Source organism: Cuculus canorus, unplaced genomic scaffold (assembly GCF_017976375.1).
Source record: "Cuculus canorus isolate bCucCan1 unplaced genomic scaffold, bCucCan1.pri scaffold_54_arrow_ctg1, whole genome shotgun sequence".
In the NCBI taxonomy this organism is placed as follows: domain Eukaryota; kingdom Metazoa; phylum Chordata; class Aves; order Cuculiformes; family Cuculidae; genus Cuculus; species Cuculus canorus.
The window spans coordinates 182044-195651 of record NW_026527841.1 but is presented as its reverse complement, the minus strand read 5'-3'; the positions used below and the strand labels follow the sequence as shown (position 1 = coordinate 195651).

The window sequence follows — 13608 nt, the reverse complement described above, 5'->3', positions numbered from 1 at the left end:
AAATGACTTGGCACTTCAGGTACTGAGGAGTAATTTTCCTTTTACATGCACTATTTCACTGTAGCAAAGTCAAATGGCCGTTCTCCTTGTCATGTGACCACATATATACTTTATTCTTACTGTTTATGTCTTTTTCGACTAGGGCTTTGTATGCTTGTTGATGCGAGGCAGAAGCTGGAAATTGTAGTTGACCTTTTTATTGTCATGATTTAAGTAATGCTAAGAACTTTAATATCTTTTTTATTGCAGATGCAGAGCCAACGCAATCTGAATCAGCACCTGCGAGCAATGAGTTGAGGCCTCTGTTTCAGGGATGTAATAAGTAACTTAAGGCTTTATTTCTTCCAAGTAATTTGTATTTATGTTTCCATTATTTCCATGGATTTTAGCTTACTTTTTATAGTTGAACTCATCCCTGATTGAGAAGTTAATTTGACTGGTTGAACATTTCTGTGATTGATTACAGCAAATTTTAAAGGAAAAACAGCCATCAGTGCATTTTCCCACACTTTTTCTTAATATAAGAAATGAAATAAAGCAAAACTGAAGTTCTCCCCCACACCAGACTAGTGCGCCTCTGCTGTTTTCCAATTTGAGCAGAGATGAGCGTGATATCAATGTGTCCAAACCAGCAACTTTTGTTATTTAACTGCAGTTGTACTCATGACCCGTGTCATAAAGAAAGGTGAAGGGAAACTGTGCGGTGTGAAATGCGAACGGAAAGAATTTAATTGGTTGGGATACTTGCAGGAAAAATGTCAAACATTCACTGGAAAAATGGCTTTTTAGTTGCAAAAGCACATTGTTTAGACCAGACATTCAGCTTTCCAGGACAATTTTATTGCTATGCCTGCTGCACACCAACTAGCTGATCAGTCGGGATGTCCAGCTACACGATTAAGACCTGGTGTAATTTTCTTTTATAGTCTTGTTATATAGAAATGAATCACTGGGTAGCAGTAGCGCGGACTTGAGCTATGCACGATGTCTCCACTTTCCGCTGTGAAATAAGAATTTATTTATCCTATTTTGACAGCAACACAACCATTGTATCCTAGATCTCTGGGTTCACACCAGAGAATGAGTTTGTACTTTGAAAGAGAAATCTATATAAATTATTTTAATATTCTAGAAGGGTTAGATACATTAGGACTTGTTCCTTTACCTGCTTGAATTAGGTTCTATCCTTGAAAACTTATGAAGAATTATTTATTATCAAGCCCATTAGAAAGTGGATGCAAGTTCAATAAGGTATTTTTATTTTTCTAATTCTATGAAAAGTGAGGTTTCAATAATAAGAAGAGTGATTTTTTGTTACCATTTCAGAATGCACTCTCTACAGCTTTGTATCAAAGAGCTGAAGATTTTAACATGTATTACTGAATATATATTTATTCAAACAGAATGTTTAAGGGATTTGTCTTGACAGTGTTTTTCTTTAGAACTTTGTTAGGAAAGTTGATTGGAAATCGGTAAACTTACTGCTAATCTGAACCCTCAGAATTTTCAGTGAAAGTTTGTGGCAGTTTTGCTGTTGACGTTGTTAGACCCAGCATGTGAGTCAATCTTTGTTGTTCATTCTTACCAATAATTTAACGAGGTTGTATTTACAAAACTAGAAGGCTGAAACGCATGAAGGCACCCAGATGTGCAGCTATGGGTTAGTCTGCAAGATTTTGCAGATACAAACCAGCTTACATTAGCTGTACTTGGTGGTGGAGGGAGGAGGTAGGGGCTGGAAATGACTCCCTCGTATCTGTTTTCACTCACCATTTGCGTTGTGGATTATGTTCAGATACATTGAAAGCATTAATTTTACCCTGAAAGCAGAGCTTTTGGTGAAATGTACTTTTCTAGGCTTTTCTAAGCTTCTCTCTCTAGCCAGAGAGAAGGCTCATAGTATGAAACCTGACCAGTGGAAAAAACTGTCGCTGTAAATAAGCAGTAAAGAATAAGCTTGAGTAAAGAAACTGTGTATGTATAACAGTCAAATTGTTGATACCCTTAGGATTTCAACTATAATTTTTTGCACGTAATGCAGAAATTGCTGTGATCTACACGGTGTTTTCAAAAAAATTAATACCATTTTATGAATTTTTCAGAATTCTTCTGTTCTATGAAGGTGTCGTATCCAGGAATTAAGGTATATTTATTTAACAGAGTCTTTAGGTAAGGTTTCAGTTTTTATTTCTAATGTCTATCAAATGTGTGGCAGTGGTCTGGGATTGTTGTGCCCACCAATTATAAACTTCAACAGTAAAATAAGTTCTTTGTCTCACAGCCACTCTAGTATACCTTAGTTGTCTAACTACATTTCAGTCCTTTTTTGATCTTCTGACTGCCATTATCATGGGGAAAACTTTTGCCAATACTGTTTGAAGTTACGTACTTTATTGGGCAAAACGTGAAAGGGGTAATATGAGATGATGATGAAACTCTCTGGAGTCAAATTGCTTCATGGTAAGGCACCCAAGCCTTTTTTAAAACGCTCCTCAGTTGCGTAAAAAGCTGTTTTGTTCTTATGAGCTTCTATTGAATCCATTTCAGTCTCTTTTTCCATGGCAAGATTTTTTTAAAGATTTTTAGTACAAATTTACTGAAAATGTTGGGGACAATAATGTAACGTTCAGAAAAATCCAACACCTACACAGCCCAGCGTGTATATTTCAAAGTGTTGACAAATTTGGAGATCACTTGTTCACGTAGACTTGAATGTACTTCCTGTGCCGAAGCCCTCAAAATCTATCCCATAAAATAAGAATTCCCATGCAGCTGTGATACTGCTGACCTGTGAATAAGAATTCTAGCCTTGCTTTTCTTTATGATGATCTCCTTTTCTCATTAAGATCTGTGCCAAGTTTCCTAAAGTAACGGTATATTTGTTTGATGTCGTAAGTCCTCTTAATCTTAGAACACTTTTCCTCAGTACTGGAAGTTCTTGTCCAAAACTGTCGTATTTTTAGGCAGTTGTTAGAGGCAGAGACAGAAGGACGACTGAGATCCCCAACTTGGGCACTCAGCACTGTTATTTTGCTTTACTGTAGCTGTGTTCTTAGAAGAGTTTACAGTGCTGGTTTTCAATCACTTTTAATGTGTACACCATATCTTCTTGTTAAAATTGGCTCTTTTTACCTTGGTAGCCATCAGGTAATCTCTACGTGACATTTCTCAGATTCTTAGGAGTTTGCTAATGTGTCGCTGATGTGTCATTAATGTGTACTCCTATTTTCTTCAAGCCAAGGGATGTTTGATCTGCACTGTTGGTCAGCTGAGTCTTCACGGATCACAGTTTGTATGTCATGAGATCAGTTGGAGACCCCTGGAATTAGTATCTGTGCATTCAGCATAATGCAGAGCTGCAACAGAAGCACAGCTTGCTAGCTCTCCAAGGGACATCAAATCAATGTACCTGTAAGAAATGAAAAATGTCTAGACTAGACTAAAGTAGAAACGTGTTTTCAGAGATCAAGGTATATATACATAAACTTAATTTGTGTGGCAGTGCAAGCAAAAATTGAATCGGCCCATGTGTTTCTTAAGCTTGTAATATATAATTGACTTCTGCATATCTGTTTCTTAAATACTTATATCTGATTATTCTCTTTCTGTAGAGCTGAATGCCAAACCTCCTGAAAGCCAAAGCAGATTTTTCAGTGGACCCTGAGACGAAGGTATAGGTAATACTCCTGTTTAAAGAAACGTTTCTTCCACAGAATTAATATACTGTCCTAAGGTGCTCTGTTTGTATTGTCCACTACCATAGATTTCAAGTGCTGACAAGTATTGAAGGAACAGAAAAATGGAAGATGCATTAGGAGGCTGTGATTCTATTTTGTCTGGGAGGGTTTTAAACAAGTTAGAGAGGTAGTGTTTTTCTTACTTAGTTGAGCAGTTTTTCTTGTATGCCATTCGTGGCTAGAAATGCATCTGTGTGAAGGGATTTCTTTCTCTTCCCATGCAAAGTCCTTTGGCGTGAGACAGAAAATGAAGAGATTTTACTGTAAACGCCCAACATGTGATTTTTGTAAGAAATGCATCTTGGCAGTGTCTTGTGCCCAATGTGTTTACCCTCCTGATGTACAGAAGGTTATGCACCAAGAAGGTTTTAGTTGCTCCGTCTCCCAAGAATTCCCTCCTGTGGCAAACAACAGTGTGGCTCTGATAGGAAAATGATTTTTGAAATTGTATTGCAGGATTCTGGACTTAATGACTTCATGTCTTCAGTTACTGTATGAACGACAGTGAATTTATGCTTGTCTCATGCTGTAATTTGTTTTGTTTTGTTTTCCCTTTGTTTTTGCTTTAGATTTCTTGCTAATTGATGGGAAAGGAAAATCCTGCAGTAATTTTAAATATCTCTGTTTCCAGCTTGAATAAATTCTGTCAGACTAAGTGTTTCTCATCTCAGGAGAACCAATGTTTGGCCTAATCTCACATAAAAAACTGGAGGCTTGACTCTGTAGGATAGACTTAGGAAAGCGTATGTCAAGCTAAGTGTATTTTGCATTCTCTCTTTCCAGGTTACTTCTAATTTCCAAACTTGTAGGATTATAGCTCTGTTTCCATTGCAGTGTCACTTCTACAGCTGAACGTGCCGGATCCCTCTTGCAGATATTTTCATCCCTTGTTAGGATCTCATTGGTGCTTTAAAAGGAAGAGGTACAAGTCTTTCCTAACTGAAAAGGGGGTGAGATGAATTCACAGCTTGATTTCCCTTATTTTTCTCGGGCTAATTGCCCTAGCTCTGGTAAGGTCAGCTGTACCCAAGTTAAGCCTGGATATGCCACATCTAAAGTTGCGCTGCACTCGCCTCTCTAGCTTTAGGAGGTGAGGGTATATTTTATTTCCTTGCTTTGCAAAAGTTTGAGCTTAGCTAGGAGGTATTTCCTAGCAAGTTGTGGAGAATCTGTTCTTTTTATTTAGGTAGAAGGGGCTTTTGAGAACTTTGCGAATCAACGGTTGCAAGCTGGCTGCTTTAGTGATGTAGCATGTAAAAGCTTTTGATTGGTGCTCAAGCTTTCAACCCTGAAAGACCTGACTCGAGATGGGAGCGTTTCTAGGTATTTTGTATGTTTAGGATGCCAGAGATATACCAGGCTTTTGTTATAATGGAGATTCCCCCACAGCTGTGTTGGTTTCATTGATGTTAAGTAGATCTTTTGTTTTAAATATTGTATCATTAATACTGGGTGGTGCAACAACCTCGTAAACTACTGGTCAGGTGAGTCGGGTTCGGTTTTGAAGGACGATTTTCAGACTCATGTGGTGGTCTTTGTATTAAAAGCTGTTTTCCATCCAAAAGGCAGGCCTGCATTTGACATGCTTTTTAGCTGTTAGTTGGTTGATGCCCTGACTTTGGTAGCAGGGATGATAAACTCTAGTGCTTGCTTTGCTGAGTTAGTACTTCTCAAGTGAGGCAGAGGAATAGGTTGCGGTGCAGGGGCTGGGTGTCATCCACCAGTCCTGATAGGGAAAGCGCATCTTTGGATGTAAGCTTGTGGGACTGATGGAGAGGTCTAAACCAGAATGCGTGGGGGAAGGGGATATGAACAGGATTGCTGAAGAGAAGCCAAGGGTTGATGTGGCATTTTGAGAGTGGATGAAAAGAGGCGATTATCCCGCTGTATGAGGCATCGATGTAGCCTCACCGTGAGTTCTGGGTGCAGTTCTGGGTTCCACGATTTAAGAAGGATGTGAAGGCCCTAGAATGCTTCCAGAGGAGGACAACAAAGCTAGCTAAAGGCCTGGAAGGAATGTCCTACGAGGAACAGCTAAGGACTTTGGTTTTGTCCCCTTTTGGTTTGGGGAAAAGGAGGCTGAGGGACAACCTCATTGCTTTCTACAGCTTCTCAAGAGGTGGGAAGTGGAGAGGGAAGTGCTGATGTCTTCTCCTGGGTGCGCAGGATAGGATGCTTGGGGACAATTCAAAGCTGCGCCAGGGCATGAGGTTCAGGCTGGACATCAGGAAACATTTCTTTACCGAGAGTGGTCAAACACTGAAACGGGCTTTCTAGAGAGGTGGTTGATGTCCCACCCCTGTCAGTGTTTAAGAAGCCTCTGGACGTGCTCTTAACAACACATTAACTTGGTCAACCCTGAACAGGTCAGGCAATGAAGTAAGCTGTAAATAGTCTTTTTTCTCTTTTTTTTTTTTTTTTTTTTTCTTTAGCCTCAGAATTTCTTAGCAGCTACTAGTGAAAGATATCTGGGAATTGCTTGGGATATTTTATTTAGTGCTTTTGTTTTAGAGGGAAGTAAGTTGACCATTCAGCAGCTGTTAATTTTGATCAAAGTTAAAATCAACAGCTTTGATTACGTGTCAGTAATGTTTCTCCATTACATTCAGTTTTACAACTTTCTGTCCTAGTGTTTGTGATGTCCTTTCATTGTCTTCCAAGGTGTGTTCTTCTCTGTCTGTCAGTCAACACTGAGTTTCTTTACCTGTCATTAGCAAGTGACAGGATAAAAGACACTTTTGTATTGTAGGTTTCCACAATATTTTTTTCTTTCTTTGAGTTTCAAACCTCTAATTCATGTACCACAACTATTTTCTTATTATATGGGATACTTTGTGCTTTTTATGGAAAAAAAAAAATGTAGGAAATGAGGTGGCAATCAATTTCTGGTCCCCCTGCCTTTAGTAAGACAATGATGTTTTCATACACTGTTTACGGAGGAATGAGCCAAGCTGGGAGGCTGCAATGGATAAGTTTGAATTTGAAGCTTAACTTTGGGTAGAAGCATACTGTGAGATAAAAGCTTGTGGAGAGAACATCTGCATTCTTGACATACTGAACAAACAGCTGACCTGATCGAGAATAACTAACTAAGGTGCTGCTTTATCTTTGATGTTCCTTTCTACTTCCTTTCACTTTTTTCATTGTGGATTATGTTCAGATACTTGAAAGCGTTAATTTTACTCTGAAAGCAGAGCTTTTGGTGAAATGTACTTTTCTAGGCTGGAGTAGCAGGGGATGCCAGAGAGAGAGCTCATAGTATGAAACCTGACCAGTGGAAAAAACTGTCGCTACAAATAAGCAGTAAAGAATAAGCTTGAGTAAAGAAACTGTGTATGTATAACAGTCAAATTGTTCATGCCCCTCCGCTCCGGTGATACTGGAGCCCTGCGTCCAGTTCTGGAGTCCTCAGCTCAGGAAGGACATGGAGCCGTTGGAGCGAGTCCTGAAGAGGCCACGGAGTAAACAGAACAGATGTTACAGGCACAGAGCATAAATAACTTCACTGCGCAGCATACGTAACTCCAAGGAACTGCCAAGACAAACAATAGTTTTTGCACGTCAACAACAGCATTAAATACTGGCTTTCCACGCACAGGAGTCTTGAATATCTATGGAGAGGAAAAGTACAAAGAATTGTTGGGGGGGATGGGGTGCAAGCCAAAACCCAGCCGAGCAACACCAGTGTGGTGATGAATTATTGGGATCAATAAGAGAATAAATATGGAAAAGAAGACGTCGTTAGAAATTGCTGGAGGTCTTAAAAGCAGAACATGATGGTGAAATCCTAATAGCTTTAAGAAGGTATTAAAAAGGAATGGAACAAGACCAAGCCCCTCTAAACTCCTCCTTGAAGCCTGTTCTTACAGCCTTTAATCCTGTGGGCAAGGAAGGAAAGATGCAGGGATGAAGAGCTTTTTGGTTGCCTTGTATTGAGTGACATTCCAGTGCCTGGAAAACAAAAAGCTCTTTGCTTCAAGAGGTGAAAGCAGGCCGACAGAGCAGACTCAGCAGCCTGGGCAGGAGTTACACAAACCTGATACTTTCTGTGTTCTCAGGACAGGCTAACGCTTTACTGCAGATCCTTTGCTGTTAACGTTATGCTGTTTGTCCACAGTCAAACACCGTCCTGCGACACACAACCGGCCCTGGGAAAACACCGTATTGTCCAGGATCACAGACATACCCTAACGTGGTGTCTGGTCCTTGGAGTTGTTAATGGGTAAAGGAGGACACATCCCAAACAGCTTTTTGGCACAGGCGCTGTGTGACCATCTGTAAAGAGGGAAGAGAACAGGTCCAGTCACCTGGCCTTCAGCTAAACTGCCATCGTTTGGCAAGGCACTTCTGGAAAAACCTCAGGACTTTTCCTGTTAAAACTTTTAGTTCACAGAGTACAAAGTCTCCAGAACAGAAATTACAAATTCACATCAAGGCGTCACACGTTACATTTCAGCATATAGCACGAAACACCAAACGGTGTAAGTGTCTGACGGCACAGAAGGACTGAGGAGGAGTTCCTGTCATACACACACACTGATAAATTCAGATTTATGTTCCCTGCCACAGCTATCAAATACTTCAAAATACCTAAATTCCTGATATTCACACACACCACATTTTATTGATTGCTGTGCTAATCATTTTGGCGTGATCTCTGTGCTCAAACGGCACCATACCAGATAAATGCTCCCCCCGACCAACTCCTGTGAAGAACCCAGTTTACGGGAATCCTCACGACTGAAATCAATGAACAGAAACCGTATTTTCAAGACATGTGTTCTCAAATTTAAAACCTCAGATTATCTGCCATCTCCAACACATAAGCACAGGTAACGAGTAGTTTCACATGCGTGGAGGCTAATATAAATACCATGCTACCTCAAAAGTGCGATCTTGCGACCTCCTTTCTGAACCTGGCCATAGATTCATGTGCCCTCTCTTCCCATTGCCCTTAGCATGTTTACACCCCAGGGGCACGTTCCAGCAGATTATTCATTAAAAGAAAGCTCAGGTTTCCTCAGGTGGGATTATTTTAAGTTCCTCAGCTGACCCAGGAAACCAGTGTGACCCATCGCGTGGCCACACAGCAGCTCCAGCCATCGTTACGGGCAGAACGGGAGCGCAGCCGAAAATGGGGGAGTGCAGGATTAGCCATTCTGTTGGCAGCTCGTTCCAAGTGCAGATTATGCCAATTATGAAACTGTACTTCTCGCAGCGCTGCACAACCTTCTGGCAGGATGAACCTGTGGGGCCCTTTCAAGGAAAGAAGAGATCTCTCTCCGTGTGCTCTGAAAAAGCATCAGATCTGAGATGTGTTGGAAAACTCCACGAGCTGTCATTTACAGGCGATGGGGTTTTTTTTTCATTTTGTTTTGTTGGCTTTTGTTAGACTTTTTCCTCCCCGGGATAAACCCATATTAGATTTCTGCCATCCCTTTAGTTCTGGATCGACCCATATCGAGTAGACGTGATGTGCATTATCAGAGTCTCAGTGATAAAAAAAGCATGCACTAAGTTATGCTTTTTGATTTAAACCAGCTATTTCAAAGGTGACGATTCTCTTGATCAGGGTGGAGCAAAGAAGGTACGTAACGAACGATTATGAGATCTCCCTGACTGCACGTTTGCCAAATCCAAGCGGAAAACGGTATCTATTGTAATAAAATACCTCGGCAACTTTGCAGATGATACTAAGCCGGGAGGAAGTGTGGATCTACTCAAAGGCAGGGAGGCTCTGCAGAGGGATCTGAACAGGCGGGACCAACGGGCTGAGGTTCAGCGAGGCCGAGGGCTAGGTCCTGCCCTGGGGACGCACCCGCCCCACGCAGCTCCAGGCCTGGGGAAGAGCGGCCGGAGAGCCGCCCGGCAGAGAAGGCCCCGGGGGTGCTGGTCGCCAGCAGCCGGGCATGAGCCAGCAGCGGCCCCAGTGGCCAAGGAGGCCAAGGGCATCATGGCTGGTGCCAGATGCCGTGCGGCCAGCGGGCCTGGGGAAGCAGCGCTGGGGAGGCTGCACCTCGACTCCCAGGCTTGGTTCCGGGCCCCTCGCCGCTTTTGAATGAGGCCCGGGCGCTGCCGGCCCGGCCCGCCCTCGCGCCTCAGGGCCTCAGGTCCGGCCCGGGCATGGCAACCCCGCCAGTCAATCCTTGGGCGGCTCTGCCCCGGCTGCTCCCATTGCCTGTGGGCAGGCTCGGGACTCGCCATGGCCGAGGAAGCGCAGCGGCATGGCCGTGCTCACGGGGGGCCGGGCCGGGGCCACCCTGGCGAACGGCTTCCTGCTGCACAAACGCCCCAAGAGCGGCGGGAACGGCCCCGGGGACCCCTTCGGCGACGGCGAGGAGTTCATGGTGTAGGAGCTGGAGGAGATCGAGATCCTGGCCTCGCAGGCGCTGGGCCGGGAGAGCGGCGGGGAGCAGGGAGGTATGTGACCGGGGGGAGATGGTAGAGACGGGGGGGGGACCAGAGTGACCTACCGGGGGGAGACGGGAGAGACCGACCTGGGGGGGGGGACCGGAGTGACCAACCGGAGGGAGACGGGAGAGACCGACGAGGGGGGGACTGGACAGACCGACCGGGGGGAGACCGGTGTTTAGTGTTCGTAGATTGTTGACGTCGGTGGGGGATCTCAGACCAGCGGAGAGGGAGTTCTGATTAAGGCTTGCTCCTCTCATTCTCTTATAGACCATTCTGGTGTGATAACATCAATTGGCCCATCTCCTTTACTTTGGTCAGTGGTGCCCGATGGTATGGGACACAGGGGATTGCTTCCTGTCAGTGCAATCCCCACCACCGTGTAGGAATCCAGAAAATTCGGGGTCATAGATCAGGATGTTTCTGTCACAAAAACTCATAGTCTAAATCACCCAAGTGCAACATATGTAGATTCCTATTCACAAATCTCATTAATCTTTTTGTTTTGAGGATCACCTCTGAGTCTTTGTTCTGAAATCTGTGGTGTAAATCTGATAAGGGAGGGGGTGGCCAGGTGCCAGTTTAGTCATCCTGATAGGCAAACGAGTGGCAGAGACAGAATGGCTCATTCTCCCCTACTCATCCTTGCTGCACAGGTGGGCTTTGATATGGACGCTGATGTGGAGTGGCCACCAGACCTCTACCTGGCCCCTCCCCACCCCTCGACTCAAAAAGACAGCAGCCCTCTACAGCAGCTCCAAGACAGGGAGGGATATGTCACCGGGCAGCGGGGGGGAATCGGTGTGACTGGGGAGAGATCGGTGTGACTGGGGAGTAGGAGCAGATCGGAGAGACCGGGCAGCGGGGAGAGATCAGTGTGACCGGGGAGAGGTGCGCCGGGACAGAGCCCCCCATGTGCCAGGCCAGCAGCTGTGGACGGGTGCGCGGCCGGTCCCGCATCCACATCTGTGCTGGCTGGAGGGAGTTTAGGAGTTTAGGCTCCAGCTCCCGTGTTCAGAGTGCCCCCAGCCACTCTCTGCTACCAGCCGCCTTCCCGGCCCGACTCTTGTGCTCAGGGTCTCCTTCTCACTGGGCACTCCGAGATTTCTCACGGCTTTCCAGCGCCGTGGAGAGGGGAACGGTGCCGGCAGAGGGGAACGGTGCCGGGGACCGAGCGCTGCGGTTCAGAGCCAGGCTCCTCGGCTGGCTCCGGCCCAGCGCTGTAGCTCGGCAGCGCCTGGGAGCTCAGGCAGCAGTCACCCCGAAGAGCGTTGTCCGCTCGTGCCGTGTCCAACCCCATGGCCGGGAGATGAGGACGGAGCTGACAAACCAGCGTGGAACCTTCTGGGACAGAGAGGAGTAGACAGCTTTATTGTGCGGCTGCAGGGCGATGGGGGGACCGATGGGGGATGAGGGCACGGCTGGTGCCACGTTGGCGCCCAGGCCAGCTGTAGGGATGTGGGGCTCCATGTTGCAAGCAGGCGTCTCGCATCCTCATGGGCCCAGGGGGGCTGGAGCTTCTGCTGCTCTCGAGCGCTGGGCAGCCACAGGAGGACTCCAGCTAGCAGCCGGTCACAAGCGATGTTCCCCGGGGCTCAGTGTTGCTGTCGGTTCTGTTTACTCCGTGGCCTCTTCAGGACGCGCTCCAACAGCTCCATGTCCTTCCTGTGCTGAGGACTCCACAACTGGATGCAGGGCTCCAGGTGAGGTCTCACCAGAGTGGAGCAGAGGGGCAGAATCCCCTCCCTCACCCTGCTGGTCCCACTGCCTTGGATCCAGCCCAGGACACGGTTGGCTTTCTGGGCGGGAAGAGCACATTGCCAGCTCCTGTCCAGCTTCTCGTCCATCAGCACCCCAAGTCCTTCTCCACAGGGCTGCTCTCTATCCGTCCTCCACCCAGCCTGTACCGAAACTGCGGATTGCCCTGACCCGGGTGTAGGATCTTGCTCTTGGCCTTGTTGAACCTCATGAAGTTTGTGTGGGCCCACTTCTCCAACTTGTCCAGGTCCCTATGAATGACATCCCCTCCTTCAGGAGTGTCAACTGCACCGCTCAGCTTGGTGTCATCTGCAAACTTGCTGTGGGTGCACTCGATCTCGCTGCCTCTATCGCTGATGAATAAAACGGCACTGGTTTCTGGTGCTGCAGAAGTGTGGGACGGCTCCAGCGCTGCCTGGCTGGTGGTGCTGCTCTCAGCGCTCGGTGCTGGCACCTGGCTGCTCTCACATCACCTCCTTCTCCGACGGTAGGGAGTCTGGGCCCGACGTCGATTCCGGGTGCGCTCTCGCAGGCGGTCGGGCCCAGAGGGGCTGGAGCGGCTGCTGCCCTCAAGCGCTGGGGAGCCACGGGACAGCCCTGATCCCTCAGTGTTGGCACTGCTGGTCTGTGTTGCTGGGGAGCCCTGGGATGGCCCTGAAGCTGCGTGGCTTTCGGTGCCAGAGTTACTGCTCTCCAGTGTTGGTGTGGGAGACTGTCCTGACGCCTCCTCGCTTTCTGTCCTGCGGTTAGTGGTCTCTGGCACTGTGGAGGAGTTGGACAGCCCCAGCGCTGCCTGGCTGGAGGTGCTGCTCTCAGCGCTTGGTGCTGGCACCCGGCGACTCCCCCGGCCCCTCCTTCGCCGAGTGTATGGAGTCTGGGCCTGACGTTGCATCCGGGTGCGCTCTCGCAGGCGGTTGGGCCCAGGGGGGCTGGAGCGGCTGCTGCTCTCAACCGCCGGGGAGCCACGGGACAGCCCTGATCCCCCAGTGTTGGCACTGCTGGTCTGCGGTGCCTGGGAGCCCTGGGATGGTCCTGATGCCTCCTGGCTTTCGGTGCTGGGTTTGCTGGTCTCCAGTGGTGATGTCGGAGACTGTCCCGATACTTCCTGGCTTTCCGTCCTGGGGCTGGTGGTCTCTGGTACTGTGGAGCTGTTGGGCGGCCCCAGCGCTGCCTGGCTGGAGGTGCTGCTCTCGGCGCTCGGTGCTGGCACCCGGCTGCTCCCCCGGCCCCTCCTTCGCCGAGTGTACGGAGTCTGGGCCTGACGACGCCTCCGGGTGCGCTCTCGCAGGCGGTCGGGCCCAGGGGGGCTGGAGCGGCTGCTGCTCTCAACCGCCGGGGAGCCACGGGACAGCCCTGATCCCCCAGTGTTGGCACTGCTGGTCTGCGGTGCCTGGGAGCCCTGGGATGGTCCCGATGCCTCCTGGCTTTCGGTGCTGGGGTTGCTGGTCTCCAGTGGTGATGTCGGAGACTGTCCCGATACTTCCTGGCTTTCCGTCCTGGGGCTGGTGGTCTCTGGTACTGTGGAGCTGTTGGGCGGCCCCAGCGCTGCCTGGCTGGAGGTGCTGCTCTCGGCGCTCGGTGCTGGCACCCGGCTGCTCCCCCGGCCCCTCCTTCGCCGAGTGTACGGAGTCTGGGCCTGACGACGCCTCCGGGTGCGCTCTTGCAGGCGGTCGGGCCCAGGGGGGCTGGAGCGGCTGCTGCT

The 13608-nt window shown here is 47.9% G+C and overlaps 1 long non-coding RNA gene across 1 annotated transcript; it reads left to right on the top strand.

Annotated features, from left to right (window-relative positions):
- The first annotated feature begins 1178 nt into the window (after positions 1-1178).
- On the top strand, positions 1179-3676 carry LOC128850709 (uncharacterized). The gene is made up of 3 exons (XR_008448053.1): positions 1179-1251; positions 2103-2169; positions 3237-3676. It is a non-coding gene; the product is annotated as an uncharacterized LOC128850709 (long non-coding RNA).
- The last annotated feature ends 9932 nt before the right edge of the window (positions 3677-13608 follow it).